Source organism: Ostrea edulis, chromosome 9 (assembly GCF_947568905.1).
Source record: "Ostrea edulis chromosome 9, xbOstEdul1.1, whole genome shotgun sequence".
Classification (NCBI taxonomy): Eukaryota; Metazoa; Mollusca; class Bivalvia; order Ostreida; family Ostreidae; genus Ostrea; species Ostrea edulis.
The window spans coordinates 4,433,613-4,451,109 of record NC_079172.1 but is presented as its reverse complement, the minus strand read 5'-3'; the positions used below and the strand labels follow the sequence as shown (position 1 = coordinate 4,451,109).

General features: G+C 37.6%; 1 long non-coding RNA gene across 2 annotated transcripts; it reads left to right on the top strand.

Annotated features, from left to right (window-relative positions):
- Positions 1-956: 956 nt before the first annotated feature.
- Positions 957-13,761, top strand: LOC125657527 (uncharacterized). 2 transcript variants are annotated; one of them, XR_008798355.1, is made up of 4 exons: positions 957-1,206; positions 1,314-1,484; positions 4,953-5,105; positions 13,630-13,761. It is a non-coding gene; the product is annotated as an uncharacterized LOC125657527 (long non-coding RNA). The 2 variants fall into 2 exon arrangements; XR_008798354.1 differs by lacking the exon at positions 13,630-13,761 and adding an exon at positions 12,745-13,008.
- The last annotated feature ends 3,736 nt before the right edge of the window (positions 13,762-17,497 follow it).

The following is a 17,497-nucleotide window of genomic DNA, read 5'->3' as shown; positions in this document are numbered from 1 at the left end:
TCTTATCCCAATGTTCTTCATTGTTGTGCTTGCCGAGTTGATATTTAGTAGTTCAACGTTGCATGTACTTTCTGCATTAAACTATCGCAAGCATGCATGTCTCGCAAATAGACAAATGATAGGCCTTGTAATACATGGGTCGTCCCTTTATAACGAGTAGGAAAACTATGACAAAAAATGTACTAATAGTTGACCATTTAAAATCAAACTCTATACATAACGTCCCAGTTTCAGATAATGAGACAGGAAAATAAAACCACCAAGACATACGATTATATTACGTAATAATTATTTTCCAGCTTAGGGGATTGCACATAATGATTATATATGTGGTCGTCTTGCACCCATTATGGCTAAGCATGAGAACCGATATGCATATTTCATAGACGGAAATGTCACATTCCTTTTACAATATGCAAATCTATGTGAAGACGTGTTTAATTAAGCTCATCCCTTTGTACTTTTATGGTTTTAGGAATTTGCCGATAACGTTATTCCCCAAACTCTTTGTAAAGAAGGATACACCTATTTATACAATCATCTGGAGTGCAAAAATGGCACCGCAGATGGACGACAGACATCGAATATTAGCGCAGTTTGTCTTACTTCTATAACTCTATGACCAGTTGTGACGTAATTTAAAGACTGCTATCTCTGTTTCATCGTTTGATGATATATACCCCCGCGCCACCCCAAAGGTTTTTAAACAGTACAGATATCAATCGCATGACAAGTTCCCCCATCTGTTGAAATATTTATGTAATATTTCATTCAATGAAACAGCAAGTAAAAAAAAGCTGATGTGTGATACAGTGCAATATTTAAATCAATCTTTACAAGTGAAAAGTACAAAACCCGGAGAAAAGGTCACATATTTTAAGCAGTTTTGAATATATGTAATGAATAAAAAAAAGAATTTGGCATCGTTTAGATACCATACATTAAATACATGTATATTCAGTCATTTGAACTGAAAACATCGTTACTTGCAATCAACACGTGTTATAGAGCACTGGAAATATTGCAATCGACCTTCATCAGTAAGAAAACATGGTGCATTGTACTGCCTATAGTACACGTACAGGTATTATGGAAGTATCCTCGTTTCGTAGTTCAGAGTAGAATACCGGGAATACTGCCTCCATGTTTGTCACTGTTCAATGGAAAACTTCGATTTTGTGGAAATAACTTGATATATTTGGAAACGTATATAAGTATTCTGTTAACAATGATAAAGCTGGGTTTGATAAAAAGAACGACATTGTTATACTTATCCAAATCGGGTTCAAGCATATTATGTCATTGTTCTTCAGATGCCTCACATACAGTTGCAGTTAAATAACATGGAGAACAATTTTCGATATTCCGTGGATCAAGTTTGAGGTCCTCAATAAGCGATCGGTCTTGAGCAACGACAGACGACTGGTTGAAGCGGCATGACTCCCCATGTGTGGTCCTTCTTCTCCACTATAGAGCATTCAAAGGTACATATATTAATAATTTTCATAATTATGTTGTTATATTTCTCTTCTCTTCGGATATTCTCTGCTATGTTGCACTAAACACGTGTATTGTAAATTTGTTGTCAACCTAAAATAACGCTTCTTTCTTTTGAGCAACATTATTTTTAGTTGTAGTATTGTTGTAACAGTTTGTGAGTTGAGATGGGAAAATCAGATTGATTCCAAGTGCATGCAGACCGATTTCTCCATTTCAGACAATCATATAAAGGGTTGCCGGTATTTTATATCAGTGGATAGACAAATCATGTAAGAATTTTGTAAAGATGGAGAGTTATCAAAAGCTTTTCTTGTTAATGACCAATGAAGATGAAAATATCCTCATCCAAATTAGTAAGATGATTTTGAACAGTGGAATATAATACAAGTATTGCATCTCATTGTAACCATTTCCCCCCCATGTGTTACACTTGTAAGCTGTCTTGGTCACTAGGGGTACCTGTAAGATCAACCGTCTGGTACAATGATGTATTACTAGACTGTTAACAGGCACTGTCCCATGGTGCCCCCTGTAATCAAGTCAACAAATCATGTTTTCATTAACTTTTTTTTATTCATATACTACAATCATTTTCATTTGAATAATTATTCTAACTTACCTGCTTTAGACATGAAACATTCAGAACAATTGGACCCTATATGTATTATGCTTGTAAACCGTATTACTAACTCTTATACTGATTTTGATTTTAATTTTTTTTATGTATATACCTAAAGTTATCCACTGTTTCTGAAACTGTCCTTAGATGTGTGAAGCAGTTATCTATTATTGTATACATTGTATTTCATTTATGTTAATTTAGATTTTGTCTTAAATCAGTATTACATACGCAATGATAGAATTGTGCAGTGCAGCAATGTGAACTCTGACAGTAGTAGTACATCTGAATGATTGTTATTTATTTATATTGTTATAAATAATGACTAGTTAAACTATACATGCCCCCAAGGGCACTTAATTGGTGATTAAACATAGCATCACATCCTTTCTATTTGGATATTATATACTCAATAAATTACCATTTGCAGATTCCGTTGAACCCAACATAAGCAGGTTTAACCAAATCAGCTGCCAATTCATTATCTTTCTATCTTATCTCAAAGACAAAATTTTAAAGAAAATCTAAAGAAGAAAGGAGAGCCATCGATGGCCACTTCATTCGGGAATTCACGATCAGCAGGGATCTCTGGGTTTCCTGCTTTACACATCCTTTTTCCGTCGGTTTGGTCACGTTCAGTTTGCTATAAGATGTGCCGTTCCATGCACAGACCGGTCACAGGTGGCTGTTGATTTACCTGGCACAGTCAAACCCGGGGAGCTGTTTTTATTGGCCCCTTCCTTGCAGTGTCATTTATCGAAATATGATAACGTACACCGGGTAGGCGACATTTTCACCACCTGTGAGTTTTTCTGGCTTAAATCGAACGCTCCTCGATTTATGACACTCACTGTTGGACAATATACGGGAATCTTATTTTGTTATCTTGAGAACTTAAAAAAAATTGATATTCATATCGACTTTATGATACCTCATGTAGATGAGTTTAGTTGTCACACACGTCAATAATATACATGTACGTCTCTAAAGCTGCAATTTTCGATTAAAACTGTCAAATTCCGAGGTGAATAAGTCTACTCATTTCAAATTTGACCTTTCGTGATTATTCGTTAGCGGTATGTCAGATCCATACATGTATTAATGTATCTATAAAAACGGCATTTACCTGCCAGCTCATGTAACTACAATAGACAAGGTCTAGTAACACACAATCTAGCTTTTTGAATTGTAGGAAGGTTAATACAGATGTTTGTCTTTCTAGAAATAGAGTGGATTCTCAGTCCATATATATAGCATAACAAAATATAAACTTTTTTATTTTGAAGGAAAAATATGTATGTTTAAATTTCAGAGGATATGGACATTTTTAAGGATATATGCTGGGACTGTTAATGCAGTCAAGGACTACGAACTGTTATTTCCAAGAAAAAATCGGAATGTGGAAATTTTGTAGGTGTTGCACCTTTTTGATCCGCCGCTATATTTGTTATAAGATGATTATTCCCCTAAGATTTCATTAAATCTAACACTGAAAAATTACATCTTTAATTAAATTCAGAAAATATGAAAACCATGAATGTTTCTTACATGCGAGACCATGCATAAATTAAACCACGTTCTTGTTAACAAGTCTTACAAAACATCATGCATAGATTAAATCACGTTCTTGTTAACACGTCTTACTAAACATCATGAACTTGGGGGATTGTTTTATCACATTCGAACTATATATTGGATATTGAGGATATATGACCCCAGACCTAAAATGGTCAAACTTTACTGTAAGCGTCTCACTTCATTATAACTACACCTGCGTATTATAATCCTCGTAAGATTTGAATTTTGCGCCAAGTGACAAATGAACTCTTGAGTAATGGTTTTCAAAACAGAAAACGTCTTCGGGATGTTTAGAAAAATTGGTGGAAAAAGAAAATTTCGAGAAACATTACTCTATTGGAACTGCGTTCACCTCTCCAATAAGTGGCATCATTGTATTCATTAATGATATTACAAATTCATTAAATAGTGTATGTATATTCATTAGATGATATCACCTAGCATTAGCGCTTCATGAAAAGTAAACCGACGTGAAGCTTTGCAGTTCATACTCTCATGAATGTTCAGAAATGTTCAACATTCGTAGATCTACATTCTGCTTTCTTTTCTCTCGGAATCCTCAGCCCTTAAAATAGACGCACTATATTTATCAAGATTCATACACGCATTGTTCACAACTGCGCCGCATTCATGGGGAAATGGCTATCATTCGAATTAAAGATATAAATGGCAAAAAACACTGGCAATGTAATTTTTTTTTAAAGTAAGTACTATCACTTAAACTCATGGGTAATATCATTAATAGTTTGGAGATATCCTTTATACGATTAATTGATCCATTGAAATGACATGATTTATTGAATATCAGATTGAATGTATAATATCATGAAAACAATCAAGTGATATAATTTATTCCATGCAGGAACAAGAAGCTCTCAAGCTTCCGTAACACTGAAAAGAAAACTCTGAGGCTTTGTACACTTTTTTCTGGAGCAAAACGAAGTACCTGTTCTAAAAAATGTATATTTTTAGTAAGAATAAATGCTCCTTTCATCCGTCGATATTTTCAGGGTACCTCACATTGTCTTCTTCACCCAGGATTCTGTTCAGAATTCCCAATAACGTTCACTAGATCACCCGGTGTATTTACAACGCTTAATTAAATCAGTCCAATTCAGTATAGAGAACTACTCCGATAGTCTTGGTTGAATTCCATCACATGAAAAGAGAGGTAACTTTTATAACCGCATGACCTAGAGTGTGTCTGTTTGATTTCCCGTTTTTGACGGATTCTGTATGATTGACTACTGAACAGGGAGAAGGAAGTGGACGATGTCCTCTAACCGGATTCTGTATGACTGACTACTGAACAGGGAGAAGGAAGTGGACGATGTCCTCTAACCGGATTCTGTATGATTGACTACTGAACAGGGAGAAGGAAGTGGCCAATGTCCTCTAACCTTCTACCGTAAAGTATTACTTCTAACGGAAACAGAAAGACCATAAATTTCCTTGTTAGCATCAACACTTAATAATGTTTATTCTATGTATGATACACCATATATAACACCCGTCATATTGATAATTCAAGATAGAAAATTCAGTTCAATACACAGACACTATTGATAATGCGTTTGGAGATTGCAGGCATTGTTCCTGAATAAAAAAAAATATGTCAAGTTTATATGCACTATAACGAAATATTTCATCCTATTTTATTCATTTGATACCCTTGCAGTATTGTATTAGCTGTTATTGCTACCTAAAGACAGGGGTATCTTCAGTCGTCTCCACAATATTAATCCAAGCTCTTGTTTTTTCTTGATCTTGCAGACGTCTGTCTTAATCATATACACGTATTGGCTACAACCACAGGTAACTAATCGCGTGCTTGTAGAATGAAGATTGAATTTACAAACACGTTATCTCTCGGAGAAAAAAAGGCATAATGACTTATTAAAAAGGAAAGAAATTTTACTGAAGAGCCATATAACGATAAATAAACAAATGGAACAAAGTCCGCGTCGTATTGGATGAGAATCCTGAGAGGTATTAAATCCCCCGGTGTATATTTTAGCAGAACGGCGACACCCCCCGGCCGGCGGCCCCCTCCGATGGATGACAACTCGGGACCTTCACTTCTAAATATTATGACAATGTGAATTTAGTATTAGGCATCGGCAATCAGCATTTTAAAATGTATGGTAATGTACACATGGTTTTTGGGACTAGGTAACTCGATCTTTGGGATCGGGTTCGGATCAACATTCTGACACCTTTTTCACACACTGTTTATATATTGGTTTAGGTGGTCTCAAATACCTACCCCCAACGATACAAACATTTTGACACCCATGTGCCATGTTTGGAAAAGGGAGAGCTTCGAATATGCTTGCAGCGTTTTATTTTAGGCAAGTGCAAAATTTTTGCATTGACACGAACTATCAGAACGTCAAACTTTCGGGATGACCTGTCCCTTTGTCAGGAAAAAGAAATGGTCTACATAAGATGGCCAAAGAAACAAAACAAACAAAAAACACTTAGTACTAAAACTACACTAAATCCACAAATGTGCCCACACTGCCAATTACATAATTATTGTTTTTTGGCTTGTTAATCAATGTTTAGGGAGCGAATATGGACACATCCTATTTGCCCAATGGGCGGATCCATATATTAGAAAATGAAACAAATGAACGATAAATATCGGTAAAAATATAACGCGTATTAAAAAGATTAGGCCTGGTCGGTTGTATATTACAACAAGATTAACATCAGACCGGCAGGCACCTGAACTATGAATACATGTACTACAACCCTTTCCATTTTTTGCGTCGATAATTTCTCCGAAATGATAGCTCATCCCAATTTCGATTTATGGAGAGATTACCGGTTTGAGTTACTAGGAAACTCTAGATCTTATGCGCACAACCTGTTGTATGCTGTATACTAAGGGACAGTATGTTGTATACTAATTAAGGGACCGGTTAATATTTATTGAGGGTTGGGGGGTTGGACTGGTGCATTCCATATTACCATTTTTAAAACCCTCACGTCCCATTTTCTAAAAATACAAAATATGCTGTCCTATAATACATCATATATGTAATAGAAAGTGTGTGCCCTATGTAATAAACAAACGCATACACACACCCACACACACATCCTATCATATGTCACATAACAAGAGGCCCACAGGCCTTATCGGTCACCTGAATACTAGTGAAAAAGTATCACTACTTCCATGAGCTATGAAATCTAGAAAAAAGTTTCCTGTTCTGAATATCTAAGCTAAATTCTAATGTTCAGCAACAGTATAAAACAAAATGTGTTCTTAAAACTTCACTGTCCTCAAAAGTGCATACACTGATGAAAGGCTTTAAATAATAGGTGTATTAACATTAAAACATCAAAAGATATGACGAATTTGTACTCATCCTAAAGTCATAACCCTGGGTTGTGAAATTCACCATTTTTTGTACATCCTTTTCTACTATTTCTAAGTATGCATTTAGATTTGATACAGTATCAGCAAACCTACACATAAATACTATATATACTAAGTTTGGCCCCAACCCTGGGGTCAAAACCCTTACTCTGGGGAAAATTAAATTTACAATTTTGGTAAAAGACTACCTGCTCTATCCATTTAGTTTCAATTTAGTATCAAAAGCACTATAAAGAAAATGTTATTTAAGTGTTTTACACATAAACACTATATAACAAGTTTGGCCCCGCCTTGGGGTCAGAACCCCTACCCCGTGGATCATGAAATTTACAATTTTGGTAGAGGTCTTCCTGCTCTACATAACTATGCCTTTAGTTTTTTTTTTTTTTACATGGGTGTGGTCATTGAGAAGAAGATTTTTGAAAATTGATCATTTTGGGTAGTTTATGCCCTGTCCCCAAGGCCCCAGGGGTGCAGGAATCCTGTAATTTATGTTCCCTTTATTCCAAATGTGTTTTATACCAAATTTGAAAAGAATTGAAATGATAGTTATCAAGAAGTTAAAAATGTCTATTGTTCACACATTTAATAACTGACCATTTTGGCCCCACTCTGATACCAAAACCCCTACCCCTGGAATAATACAATTTACAATTTAAGTAACGGACTACCTGTTCTTCCGAAATATTTATTTACTTTCAATTTAGTATCAATAGCATTAAAGAAGATGTAATTTAAATGTTTTCCACATAAACACTATATAACAAGTTTGGCCCCGCCCTGGGGTCAGAACCCCTACCCCGGGATCATGAAATTTACAATTTTGGTAGAGGCTGCCCTGCTTTACATCACTATGCATTTAGTTTTTCTTACATGTTTGTGGTTCTTGAGAAGAAGATTTTGAAAATTGGGCAGTTTTTGCCCCGCCCCAGGGGTGCTGGAGTCCTGAAATTTACAATTTATGTCCCCCTTGTCCCAATGATGCTTCATACCAAATCTGAAAAGAATTGGACTGATAGATATTAAGAAGTTGAAAATGTTCAATTGTTAACGCACGACGGACGACAACCAATTGCAATAGGTCACCTGAGTTTACTCAGGTGGCCTAAAAATAGGAATTTTTTATCGTTTTATATTCATTAAATACTTGGAAGGTTTAGTTTTGTGCACGCCTCAGGTACATCATTTGTTAAAACAAAATATTAAGATGATGTGCTGACGTCATAATGCTTCACAGTATTTAGAGTGAGGAGATCGACGATCAAGAGGTATAACAGTTTGAAAACAGATTTAATCCATATCAGAACACCATGAACATACATAATACATATCAGAACACCATCAACATACATAATACACATCAGAACATGAACATACATAATACACATCAGAACACCATCAACATACATAATACTCATCAGAACACCATCAACATACATAATACACATCAGAATACCATGAACATACATAATACACATCAGAACACCACGAACATACATAATACACATCAGAACACCATCAACATACATAATACACATCAGAACACCATGTACATACATAATCCATATCAGAACACCATCAACATACATAATACACATCAGAACACCATCAACATACATAATACACATCAGAACATCATGAACATACATAATACACATCAGAACACCGTGAACATACATAATCCATATCAGAACATCATCAACATACATCATACACATCAGAACATCATCAACATACATAATACACATCAGAACACCATGAACATACATAATACACATCAGAACACCATCAACATACATAATACACATCAGAACATCATGAACATACATAATACACATCAGAACACCATGAACATAGATATACGTCTTCATAATTTTCAGAATGTCTAACTTTTAAATCCAAAAAACCTGAGAATTCGATCCCTCCATGTTCTCTGCGATCTCACCACACAGGGTTCCTCCGCAAGAGAAAGTCCCGCGGTGGAGAGGAACCTATACTGTAAAGGTTCTGGTTTCGCGGGCTTGGTCTCCTCTTTTTTCCCCTTGGTGGAATCCTGGGTATCTGGTGCAAGTTTAAAGGTTTCTATACTCGATAGAAACAGCTTTCGGGGAATAAACTTTTGTATTTTCCCTGTTTGTAATGCATTAAGCTCCCCAGATTTGTCCAGGCCACTTTTGACTGTCTTGGTTTTCTGTTTTAACTCTTGTAATTTTAAAGGCTTTTGTAGACATTTGTTTTCATGGCTCGCATCTGAAGTATTCACATTTTTGGTTTCTTCCATAACACTGTCGTCATCCTGATCTAGTTTCTGGGCTGTTATATCTTGGAGAACTATTGCACATGTCTGTTCGATAATACTCAGGATGTATACTGCAACATCCTCTGTTTTTATATCAAGTTCTTCGCCGCTGATCTCAGGAACAGAATGTGCGATTTGTCCGTTCTCTGTAATCAGTTTTGCCCGTCCGCTCTCAATGGTTGCCTTGTCTTCTGACTCTTTCTCCAACACTGCCTCTCCAGTTTCCATGCTTGTCTCAAACATATTTCTCTTCTTTATTTCCTTCGGTTTATGTAACTGCATGAAATATTCATCATTTGCCCATGACGGCAAGAATGAAGAAACATTTACATTCTCAGCTTTTAAAATTTCAAATTTCGAGATGGTTTCCTTAACCTGTTCATGAGGTACAAAGTCATTTTTTATATCATTGTCGTCTGCCATAGAACGGAAAACATTCCCAGATATCATCTTTTGATTTTCCATTTGCATTACTCTTATCTAACGTACTCCAAGCAAGCTCACAGTATGTTTAAGTTTGGTCGTAAGGGTGAATATGTTACGTCGTACACATTATGACGTGCTATACAATGTGACGTTGTAAATCGGTGACGTTTAAGAAATCAGATAGCCGTTCTTGGCACAATGATTTTAACTACGGATAACTCCGTATATTATATACCCATCAATGTATCGTTCTTTGATACTGTGGATTTCACAGCGTGTGATCCGGTTTTCCGGATCACCACACTGTGGTTTTCTGATTCCGTATCAGTATCCTCTGAAACTGATGCCGTCACAATGACGTCACAATGCATCAACGCAACGTTATTTGTGGAAAATATTGACCGCGTCACAAAACAAAACTACGTACACAAAACATAATTTCATGGTTTTTGATAATTTGGATTACATTTATCATCTTATAAATGTGGATTTAAAATGCAGAAGGGGGTATATAATAAATTTATCATTACTACAGTAACTTGATCCGAAGAGTTGGATCACGTCTCGTTGACAGGCGCGGATCATCAGATCAAACTCGACGCTTCGCGTGTCATGTGATCTGATGATCCGCGCCTGTCAACTCGACGTGATCCGACTCTTCGGATCAAGTTACTGTAGTAATAATATATATTTATTATATACCCATCAATGTATCGTTCGTTGATACTGTGGATTTCACAGCGTGTGATCCGGTTTTCCGGATCACCACACTGTGGTTTTCTGATTCCGTATCAGTATCCTCTGAAACTGATGCCGTCACAATGACGTCACAATGCATCAACGCAACGTTATTTGTGGAAAATGTTGACCGCGTCACAAAACAAAACTGCGTACACAAAACATAATTTCATAGTACATGTATGTCTGTGTTTTTGATAATTTGGATTACATTTATTATCTTATAAATGTGGATTTAAAATGCAGAAGGGGGTATATAATAAATTTATCATTACTACAGTAACTTGATCCGAAGAGTTGGATCACGTTTCGTTGACAGGCGCGGATCATCAGATCAAACTCGACGCTTCGCGTCTCGTGTGATCTGATGATCCGCGCCTGTCAACTCGACGTGATCCGACTCTTCGGATCAAGTTACTGTAGTAATAATATATATATATTTATTTCACAGGGGCTAAGCCCGTTTTGGGCCCGAACTCTGTGATACCAGCTTTATCAGACGCCCGTTTGATAAAGCGCTTCCGGTCCGAACTACTTTTGACACTGCCCCCGCTTGGATGACATATTTTCTGTGTTTATGCATATCCATGCATGAAATAAAGCGTAAAACTTTTTATTCTGTATTTATTTAGAATTTCTTTTATAGCAAAATCAAAATGATGTTGCCCCCACTGACATATAATGCAAGTTACCGGCCACAAAAATGCCAAGTCGGTCTGCAACTACTCAAAATTACGATCAGAAAACAAAAATATGTGCACACTATTATCATCGACAATGAATCGACGGCCTACTGGACAAGCTTAATCGAAAGTACCTCGACATGCTGCGGTACCAAGTATTCACAAGCACAGTCTCTTTTTTCTGGAGCATATTAAATGTAACAAATCTCAACAGCTTTACTTACTAGGCTAGGCCTATTTAAAGTGCCTCAGGGTTTCCTCTCGCCCTTAGATCCAAAGAAACTACGTAAATAAAATCCAAATGCACAAACACTTCTACTTTTCATTGTAAACTGTTGAACATTCTAATAACGCTGCATTAAAATATTACTTTCATTGATCGTTATTACACGTTTATTTCAAAACGACGACGACATCAAACTTTTATTAGAAGGTCAGGCCTACGTCAAAAAATAAATACTCGGTCAATAGTTGTTAATTTGTTGGAATGGCAACCCATTGTTAATTATAAACTATAATCCCTTCTAAAACAATTTTCATCCATGGTTTCTTTTTATAAAAATGACCTTTTGTACTGTATATTAATGCGTGTAAGGTAGACAGATTAAGCACGACGTCTGCATGAGCCACGGATTCAAAACAAATACAATCAGCTGTTTCTACCATACTGGGGATCATCTCAAAATTAAGTGAAAAGAAGACGTATGAGATAAATAGAACATCTATAATTGCGTATTTTGATATTTGTTTATCCAACTCGTTGATATAATGGTGTATCTATTCGCTCGGCAAGCCTCGCGAATAAATACTCCCTATCAACTCGTTGGATAAACCAAATATCAAAACACGCAATATAGATATCCTTTATTTACCTGATCAGGATATAGGGCTCACGGCGGGTGTGACCGGTTGACAGGGGATGCTTACTCCTCCTAGGCACCTGATCCCACCTCTGGTGTGTCCAGGGGTCCGTGTTTTCCCAACTATCTATTTTGTATTGCTTGTAGGAGTGATGAGATTGATCACTGTTCGTTATCTTCACCTTTCACAGAGCATACACTTTCATCCCTTTCTTGCCCTATTTTTCACTCACAAAGCACATGCTTGGTGTTATATGCAAGGTGAACACTTTGGTATACCCAAGTTTCAAAATACAAAACAACGATTCAAAAATGTCTCAGAAAAGGAATTAAAACAATTAGAGGAAAGGAAACAATCTAAATCTACGAAAATGAACACTAAAGGGGGGGGGGGGTGTTAAAGCTTTTTCAAGGTATGTATAAAGTTTTGAAAAATAAATGATTTTTAAAAACTGAAAAAAGAGATGAAATGAATACAATTTTAACTTTAAAAAAACAAAACAAGAAATACACCGTATTTTAACTCAGAATGGGAATTGCACCCAGATCTCCCTTTTCAAAGTGCATGCTTTACTGTTTAAGCTATCGAGGTTTAGTGAAATTTTGGTGTATTGGTAAATAAAGAAGTCTGGTACCTTAATCCCTCTTTGTAGAATGGTGTGTAGAAAGATTTGGAGAACTAACAGATTTTGCAGCTATTGAGCCCGAGGGTCTAAAATGATGAATTGGGAAATTTTTTATGCAGAAGCAACTCCACAATCAAGCAGAAAAAAGGAAAGAAAAGAAAAGGCCAATCCAATGTCAACAGAACAAGCTTCTCAGTACAATAAATTCATACAAATCAATTTGCTCTGGCATCAACAGACACCTGCAGGATTTGGGGAGGGAAATAGATATTGTTCGGGGAAGAGAATTCAGAAGATCCAACAACATTCTTGATGGAAAATTGAAAAAAAGAAGAAAAAGAAATCTATAGAGAGGGCTTGCAAGACCAACAAAACATAAAGAAATTATAAACACTTCTGATTTGCCTTTTCATTCAGTTCGTTACAAGAGGACTAGAATTTCATGGGCAACTGAAAACAAACTATTTTGTCTTTACCATCGATTAAAATGGGAAAGAATTCGCAATTTTATTACATGACACCAAACAAAAAAACCTGGCAGGGTGAAATTGACACCCCCAAAGAAAAAAGAATGTATGCAATGTAATTCCTGCATAAAGTGAAAAATGTCCTGTGAATTCTCTCAAGCTGTTTCTATCCATAACTGATCCCAATGCTACCGGTCGTTTCATGCCAGATATATCGAAAAATGCGAATTGCAGTAAATCCTACACAGCTCACTACCTCCGTGCAACCGCCATTCAGGGTATGAATGATGCTGGTTTTGAAATTCGACGCATTATGCACATGTCTGGCCACAAAAACTTTTTTTTTTTTTTTTTTATACATGTGATATATATCATTTCTTTATCCCCCATCTCCTTTTTTTTTTATTTATTCATTTATGTTTTATTCATTTTGGTTAAATAAAAGGACCCCTACGGTATAAGGTAATGGAACCACCTCCTTTGAAGAAACCAGCGGACGTATTCAGTGATGTTAGACAGTCTGTCAGCTGACCACAGGGTCCTGACCTATTCTGGACGACTGATTTCAATCATATCTAAGTAAGTAGGTAAGTACAGAGGAATTTAGTTTTGTTTAATATTGTAATAGATTGACAAACAAGCCAAAAGGCTATTTTAGGATTTTAGCCACCTTGTCATGCGCCTGAGATAAATACGTTTTCTTAGACAAGCCCAGTTCAGTATTTTAAGAAGAATACTTTAGATATAAATGCCACTTTAAATGTACATTTGAAAACCAAGCATCGCATTATTAAACCGGATCTTGTTCAGATTTTAGAATTTGTGTTGTCCTCGGAAGTCTTCGGTCTTTTACCTATACGGAAGAAAGTAACTAAAGTCAAGCTAGCGGACAATAAGCTAGCGGCCAATAAGGATTTTTCCTAATATTTATCGCTTAGAAAATGTACGTATAACGAACCCGACAAAAAAGTACTCTCAATATACGGCGCCTAGCGCCTAAACTAGGGCATGTGTCACTCAGGTGACCACAGGACATTTTAGGGCATTGACCCCTCTAATAGATTCTGACCCCAAAAGGGTAAGTATAGGCACCGATTTGGGGCACGGCGGCGCCAAATATACCCTATCTAACTATATGCGGTAGGGGTCTAGGTACGGCGCCTAGCGCCTAAACTAGGACTTGTGCCACTTAGGTGACCACAGGTCATTTTAGGGTATTGACCCTTCTAATAGATTCTGACCCCAAAAGGGTAAGTATAGGCACCGATTTGGGGTACGGCGGCGCCAAATATACCCTATTTTTACTATCTAACTATATGCGGTAGGGGTCTAGGTACGGCGCCTAGCGCCTAAACTAGGACTTGTGCCACTTAGGTGACCACAGGGCATTTTAGGGTATTGACCCCTCTAATAGATTCTGACCCCAAAAGGGTAAGTATAGGCACCGATTTGGGGCACGGCGGCGCCAAATATACCCTATCTAACTATATGCGGTAGGGGTCTAGGTACGGCGCCTAACGCCTAAACTAGGACTTGTGCCACTTAGGTGACCACAGGTCATTTTAGGGTATTGACCCTTCTAATAGATTCTGACCCCAAAAGGGTAAGTATAGGCACCGATTTGGGGTACGGCGGCGCCAAATATACCCTATTTTTACTATCTAACTATATGCGGTAGGGGTCTAGGTACGGCGCCTAGCGCCTAAACTAGGACTTGTGCCACTTAGGTGACCACAGGGCATTTTAGGGTATTGACCCCTCTAATAGATTCTGACCCCAAAAGGGTAAGTATAGGCACCGATTTGGGGCACGGCGGCGCCAAATATACCCTATTTTTACTATCTAACTATATGCGGTAGGGGTCTAGGTACGGCGCCTAGCGCCTAAACTAGGACTTGTGCCACTTAGGTGACCACAGGTCATTTTAGGGTATTGACCCCTCTAATAGATTCTGACCCCAAAAGGGTAAGTATAGGCACCGATTTGGGGCACGGCGGCGCCAAATATACCCTATCTAACTATATGCGGTAGGGGTCTAGGTACGGCGCCTAGCGCCTAAACTAGGACTTGTGCCACTTAGGTGACCACAGGGCATTTTAGGGCATTAACCCCTCTAATAGATTCTGACCCCAAAAGGGTAAGTATAGGCACCGATTTGGGGCACGGCGGCGCCAAATATACCCTATCTAACTATATGCGGTAGGGGTCTAGGTACGGCGCCTAGCGCCTAAACTAGGACTTGTGCCACTTAGGTGACCACAGGGCATTTTAGGACATTAACCCCTCTAATAGATTCTGACCCCAAAAGGGTAAGTATAGGCACCGATTTGGGGCACGGCGGCGCCAAATATACCCTATCTAACTATATGCGGTAGGGGTCTAGGTACGGCGCCTAGCGCCTAAACTAGGACTTGTGCCACTTAGGTGACCACAGGGCATTTTAGGGTATTGACCCTTCTAATAGATTCTGACCCCAAAAGGGTAAGTATAGGCACCGATTTGGGGTACGGCGGCGCCAAATATACCCTATTTTTACTATCTAACTATATGCGGTAGGGGTCTAGGTACGGCGCCTAGCGCCTAAACTAGGACTTGTGCCACTTAGGTGACCACAGGGCATTTTAGGACATTAACCCCTCTAATAGATTCTGACCCCAAAAGGGTAAGTATAGGCACCGATTTGGGGCACGGCGGCGCCAAATATACCCTATCTAACTATATGCGGTAGGGGTCTAGGTACGGCGCCTAGCGCCTAAACTAGGACTTGTGCCACTTAGGTGACCACAGGGCATTTTAGGGCATTAACCCCTCTAATAGATTCTGACCCCAAAAGGGTAAGTATAGGCACCGATTTGGGGCACGGCGGCGCCAAATATACCCTATCTAACTATATGCGGTAGGGGTCTAGGTACGGCGCCTAGCGCCTAAACTAGGACTTGTGCCACTTAGGTGACCACAGGGCATTTTAGGGTATTGACCCCTCTAATAGATTCTGACCCCAAAAGGGTAAGTATAGGCACCGATTTGGGGCACGGCGGCGCCAAATATACCCTATCTAACTATATGCGGTAGGGGTCTAGGTACGGCGCCTAGCGCCTAAACTAGGACTTGTGCCACTTGGGTGACTACAGGACATTTTAGGGCATTGACCCCCCTTATAGGATATGACCTCAAAAGGGTAAGTATTGGCACCATTTTGGGGTAGGGAGACGCCAAATATATCCTATTTTCACTATATGACTCTATGCAATAGAGGTTTAGTTAGGGTGCCTAGATGAACCGCCTAAACTTGGACTTGTGCCACACATGTGATTACAGCCCAATTTAGGTATTCAACTCCCTAATATGATCTGACCTGAAAAGGGTAAGCAAAGGCATCGTAAATATATTTTTTTTATGTACAAAACCATATTGTTTTTAAAATTTTGACCGTGATCTTATCAAATGGGTATCAGTGTTATACAATAAAGCTAAATTATGTGTTATTCAAAACGGTGTTTTTTCATAATTCTTTGAAATTGGCAGCGGTTGTCGTCAAGGTGATCCAATATCTCCTTATTTATTCAACCTTTGTGTCGAAATTTAGGCCATATGATACTACAAAACAAAAATATCAGGGGCATTAAAATAAAGAAAGAATTTGTTTAATACAATATGCAAATGACACAGTTTTATTTTTGGATGGATTAGAAAAAAGTCTAAAAAGTGCTCTTGATCTACTATTTCAATTTTCTAAATTTTTAGGTTTAAAACCCAATATTTCCAAAACCAAATCAGTTTGGATTGGCTCTATAATTAATACTGAAGATACTTTCTGTAGTCATACTGGATTACAATAGAGAAGAGAACCATTCACAGTTGGAGGTATAATAAAGCTTAATTTTGATAACAGGCTTACAGCTATTTAGAAAGAAATAACCCAATGGTCAAAAAGATATATTTCTCCCATAGGATAAATTACAATGGTGAAAAGTTTATTTCTATCAAAATTCCCAAACCAAGTTTACAGTGGATATAGCAACTTAAAAGAACTAAAGCCAGAAATCATGAAAAAATGGTCCTGTTTCCAAAATTTAAAATCTTTTGGGGGTCAAAAGGCTTCAAAATCTGCTTTCTAAAACAATTAATTTTATCCAATTTCCTCTACGCGCTTTCTTTCTACGGGCTTCTAAATATAGCAATGAAATGAATGCATTTATATTGTAACGTCATTTTGACGTCGTTGTATAGGCCTTTCCGAAAACGTGAGTTATCTCTCTTTGTATTCTTACATTTAGTGTGAATATGACAACTTCCGGGTAGTAACACAGTCA